The sequence below is a fragment of the Cavia porcellus genome, unplaced genomic scaffold (assembly GCF_034190915.1).
Source record: "Cavia porcellus strain 051 isolate PalLab524CR breed Dunkin Hartley unplaced genomic scaffold, mCavPor4.1 scaffold_19, whole genome shotgun sequence".
Classification (NCBI taxonomy): Eukaryota; Metazoa; Chordata; class Mammalia; order Rodentia; family Caviidae; genus Cavia; species Cavia porcellus.
The window spans coordinates 29,525,936-29,531,935 of NW_026947502.1; positions in this window are offsets into that span (position 1 = coordinate 29,525,936).

Genomic DNA, 6,000 nt, shown 5'->3' on the forward strand with positions numbered 1-6,000 from the left:
GTGTTTGTTTGATTTTTTACTCAGAATTCTACTGAAAATTAAAGAAAGGTTATGTCTAGTGGTGATTATTTAAGGCCTAACCTTTGATCAATAGCCCAACACCATTGAAGCTTGTTAGGAATGCAGATTCTTAAACCAGACCCTGGTCTACTTAGAAGCATCAGGATCACCTGGGATCCCTCTGCACATCATAGCTTTGAAGTTCTGGCATTGGTGTTCCTAGAGGTAAGTAGGCTTTGGATCAATTTAGATTAACTTACGATTTTATATGAATCTAAGTATTTATCTCTTGCCAGATTCCAAGAAAGCATCAGAAGTCAATGTTAACATACTGAAGGGTAGGTTAGCAAGAAACATACAAGGCTAAGGATTTTTGTTCTGTCTCTTTCCATTCATCCAGCTTCCATTCATCTTTACCTAAAGTCACGGGTCCATCCCCGGCTCCTTCCAGGAATCTGCAAAGTGTCTTCAAGTTCTGTCCAAATGTGCGAAAGAATCCACTGTGCCACAGAGAAGTCACCACTGTGGACACAAAAGGGAACAGTATCCCTGGGAGCCTAGAACAGACAGGACTATGGCAGTCAACGCTCAGCCATTGTTTGAGAACCGTTCCTTTCTACATGGAGGATGCAACCACCCGCAAGCTTCTGGAGCAAAACAGCAGTGACACACACAGGCCCTTGCTTGGTCCTCAAAGAACCCATAATGTACCATTCTAAAGCGAAGTTACACTCAGAGAAGTGGGTTAAATGTCTAACACCACACAGCTGAGCCACACATGGCATATCTGCAGAACTCCCCAGGGCTTCCCCCTGAGCCTCACAGCTTCCTAATCAGTAGGAATGATTATAACTCACTTTGGTACAGCATTTTAAGATCTCCAAAGTGTGTTCTACCTAGAGTATTCTAACTTTTTTTTTTTGTATCAGGATTCGAACTCAGGCACTATGCTGCTGAACTATATCCTCGACCTTTATTCTTTTCTAATTTTCTACATTTTCTTTTTTGAAACTCAGGACATATAAACCGCTACCAAAAAAAGGACCTGGATACATGATAATCTCAATTTTATAATAAATTCAGGCGTACATATAAAAGGCATTACATCAAAATGATTAGCAGTAGATATCTCTGGGTTTAATCGGTAATTTTTATTTTCATCATACTTTGCTGGCTCTCCAATTTTCTAGGGCGCACCTCCATTTTGGGGGGCTTTTTGTTGTTTGTTTTTTTGGTACCGGGAATCGAACTCACGACCTCACACTTGGCAGGCAGGCACGCGTATGCTGCTGAGCTAAATCCTCAGCCCATCTCTGTTCATTTTATAAACGAAACCGTCAAGTTCAAGCTATCAAGTGACATCATAGCTGGAGGCTGTGCCTGTGTCCTCATCCTCCTGGAGGCATGGGCAGTGATCCCGGAGCCAGCCGGATGTGGACCTTTCTAGGCCCCACCCACAACTTCCCCACTCAAAAACTCTGGTGCTACTGAATCAATCAAGGCCCGTTCTCTAGACCCCAGCAACCCACTGGAAACGGCTTGTCAGTCCTGAAGGCCAGATACGACCTGCATCGTGCAGAGGCAACGCCAGGGCGCAGCATTGCCTATGAGATCGCGTGGCCAGAGCCGGGCGCTTCCCGGAGCGGCCGGTAGGTGGCCCTGGGCGACGGGCTGCCACCTGGAAATGGTAATCTCTGGATTTCCCAGGAAAAGTCAAACAAAGGAGGCTAGAGAAAGACCTGATCTCCCCAGCTGCAGCAAGCTGGCTTGGCGTGCACAGGAAGAAATGGGATCCTCCTTTCTGTATACGTTTCCTTGGGGCACATTGTACAGGGTCCCTGATGAGGAGGTCGTGAGACGATCAGAGAAAAAGGGAGGATTAGATCTAACGCTTGAGCTCACTGTCATCTGCTCAGGTCCATAACACAGGTGCTACAGGACAGAAAATAAGCCCTGAACTGTGCTGGAAAGGAAGTGGGGACAGAGGAGGACTTTGGGATATAGTACCATGATCGGCAGCAGAGAGACGAGTAGGTCTTCTTCAATAGAAACGGAAAACAAAAAGAAAATCAGGGATTCTAGGTAAACAAAACAGTGCATTCAAACCCCTGGCGACCAAGGAAAGGCACAGAATTCAGATAGACGTTCCCAGGTTGGCAAATCCTGAGGCCCTCAGTGCCCACAGGAGCACCGCGGGTCTGGTTCTCAAACCTGGGCTCTTCTGAAGGCTTTTGTGCAGAGGAGGAGCAGAAGCCAAATCCTAGCTCTGCCTCTTAGTGTCTCACTAATCTAAGACAAGCCATTTTTCCTGTTCTATTACACAGGACAACAAAATCTAATTTGCAGTTTTGTGAAGATTAAAAGTCATAAAGGAAGAACCCTAAGTTAATTTTCAATTCCTGTGAATTTTTCTCTCATCCAAATGGAAGAGACAGACAAGCAGACCACTTGCAATACACCCATGGGGCAGCCTGGCAAAATTTAAGGTCCAGAATTATCCCAGTTGGGGTTCCAGGGGCCAGGAACTCATCACATTTGATTGCAATCAAGAACAAATTCTTCCATCTTATTCCCACTTAAAATACAAACTAAATTCTGGTAATAAATATGTATCTTATTCTGATAATTAAAACATGTTTTATTCCGATTACAAAAATATCATCTCTGGGGAGAAGTGGTGATATGAGAGAACTAATAAAGAAAACCCTGTTGAAATAGGAAATGTCTCAACCTCATGAGTCAAATTCCCAAAAATTTTTGTTCAGAATAGAAGGGGGGGATTTCAGGAATCACCAGACAGAGGCAGGAAAGGCTGGAGCAAGTCACAGCCAGCCAGGATGAGGCAGATCTGAAGATCCATGGAGAGGAAGGGGGTGTAACCCACAGGGGCTTCAGTTTCCAGTGCTCCTTTGCGATGCAAACTCTAGGCCACGGGGAACAAATCAAGGAATGGTAATCTGCTAGGCAGAGTCTCACAATCTAAAGCAGAGGGAACAGAGAATAAGAACACTTCAGCGTGACCCAGGCCTGTAGCAACTGCAAGTAGCCAGAGGGAAAGAGACGGTTCTGGAGGGAGAAGCTGGGGAAAGGCGCAGCTAGGGAAATCATTAAAAGTTGACCCAGCATTCATAAGACATCCTCATGATGGTGTCCCACAAGGGTCACGTGAGAAGCATGCAAACAGCTTCCTGCTTAGACCTTACCAAAACCAGTTACATCACAACCCCTGGAGATAGCCTGGGAATCAGTGTTGAGCTCCTCAGGCCTGACTGGAGCTGCAGCCAGGGTTGAGAACTTCTGCTTTAGTACTAGAAAAGCACTCAGAAGTGTGGTAATGACTCTGGAAGTGCTGGAATTGTAGACAGCTAAATTAGGTAGAAATATTATAGGCATTCAGAGCCAGGTTCTTAAGGGAGTCAGCGCGGAACATGTGAACACATTACAATTGTGGATGGAGGCACATCTGTGGAAGTCCAGGCCTCAAGATAAAGATAGAGTGACCAGGCCTACCTGCCTCCCCAAGGGATAAGCAAGAATTTGAAGAGTGTACTGTAACTGGTATCACTTGGTCCAATAAAGTCTGATAAACATCAGTCACCCAGGTGGGTGACCAAGAGCTCCTGATCCATCCCTCCTGAAGAAGGTCCTTGTCCTTCCCATGTACACTTGCTACGCAACCTGCTGCTCCATTGAATCAATATTACTTAATCAACTACACTTGTAATCTTATTGGTTGATCATAGTTTTGATCCACATTGTACCACCATGTGATTTTGCTGTATAAAACTTCCTCTCTGGGAGGCTGGGGATTTAGCTCAGCAGCATAAGCGCCTGCCTTAAAAGCAGGCAGTCGTAAGTTCGATCCCTGGTACCCATAAAAACGAAAAAACCAAAAAAAAAAAAAAAAAAAGAACTTCCTCTCTGAAGTGGGGTCCACAGCAATCCACTTTTCAGTCCTCTCCTATCTTTCAGGAACTATCTCTCTCCATAAACTTTTCCAGTTCTTAACCTCTGCTGTTCCTTAGAATTCATTGCTTTATTTCCGGAAACACAAACTCAGCATATCTGACATCTAGCAGATTGGGTGTTACATTATCTCCTTCATATCACTGACACCATAGTAACATGAGTGTCCAGCCCTAAGCTAGAAGTATTGGTGTGCATTTACATCTACTTAGCCATCAGGGAGCCTAGATTTGCAGATACCAGTGCTAACATTCACCGAGCAGTTATTTTGCTCTGGACAACTCTTCATCCAACCTCATAACAGTCCTGTGAAAGAGCTACTCTAATCAGCACTATTTCACAGTTGAAATTGTGACACAGACATTTGAGTAACTCACTCAAGACCAGCCAGCTAGTGCATGGCGGGGGCAGGACAGAACCCAGGCACCTGGCCCCTTTGTGTGCTGGTCCATGCACCAGTTCATGTCCCCATCCCATCCTTTTCAGACCCTCCCCGCTCCCTGCCTTTGATCGGAAACACAGACAGAGGCAGTCGCTATCCTCAAGTTAACACAACCGAGACTCTTTCAGACTGGCATGGGAGACAGATATGAACTGTCACTGAAGACAAGCAACAGATGTCCCCAAGACCCAACTCATTTGCTATTGCAGAATGTGGCTCTGAAAAGACTCCAGTATGAATGGAGTTCATGACTTGCAAGATGAAGCATTGCTGGGATGCTCTATTCTGGGCATGCACCTGTTCCCCCATTCATTCCCCTCTCTCCGTCATCCTGGAACTCCTCCTTCTCCTCCTCCTCCTCCTCCTCCTCCTCCTCCTCCTCCTCCTCCTCCTCCTCCATCTCCTCCTCCTCCGCCGCCTCCTCCTCCTCCTCCTCATCTTCCAGCCTTCCTTCACACTTCAACCTCTCTGGCCATTTACTACAAAATTAAAAGAGCTTATAATAATACGTTGTAACGCAGAAGTGTGTAAAATGATTGCTTCTCTCTTCCCTTTCCCTGATCCCAACCTCCAGCACTACCCTTGCTATGTGTCATCCAGATCCTGCATATACTTAGGAAACATATGCTCATCTTTATTTTGGTTTCAGTTTGCCTGTAAAAATGAAATCCTATTATGCCTATCATCTTGCAGTCTTATTTTTACTCAAAACATATCAAATTTTGAAGATAATATGTGCATATAAATAGTAGGTGGGTACCAAGGTACAGATCTTTTTCATTCTTGTTAAGAGATGAATAGAATTCCAAAATATTAATTCCTATCATTTACCATTCTAATTTGATTGACATTTAGGGGTTTTCCCCCCCACACTTTGCTGCTACAAAAAAACAGTATCATGTGCATAGCTTTATATTCTTGATGTCGTTTCTGTAAAAGCGTTCTTAGAAGTGAGACTTGCTAGGTCATAGAATGTGAGCATTTAAAATTGATGATGGTACTATGATGCTAGCTAAGTATACTTAGCACTTACTTTGACATGCTAGATATCATGAGAATGTTGCATTATTTTATTTAACCTTCCCAATATTAAAATACATTCTATTAATATCATCATTTCCATGCAATAAAGTTGAAACCTAGGGAGACTGGACCCCTGCCCCAAGTCACTCGGTCAAAGCAGTACCAATTTGCAATCTAGCAACAGGTCTGTCTCTTCACTCTTCCCCACACAGGATCATGTTTGCCCCGTAAGAACTGATACCTTGAAGCATCTCTTTCTCAGTTTGCGTTACCCAGCTGTGAGGTTGTGCATCAGAGCCTCAGCCACCTCCATTGATTATCAGGTCAGTGCCTCTACCATTTGGACCCGGCTTCCTCTGACTCCTGACCCCAGGCTTCCCCTGACCAATCCACCTTCCACAAGGCCTGAGCACTCAATCCTCCCAAAGCCCTTTGATGTCTGCTCATCACCTTCAGAACAAAACTCTTGGCTTCCTATACTAACAGCTGAGGCTTTTGCTGACCACGTCCTGCCAGCCTGGCCAAATCAGCCTCCTTTCCCTATATCCCCTGTCCCTTTCCCTTCAGCT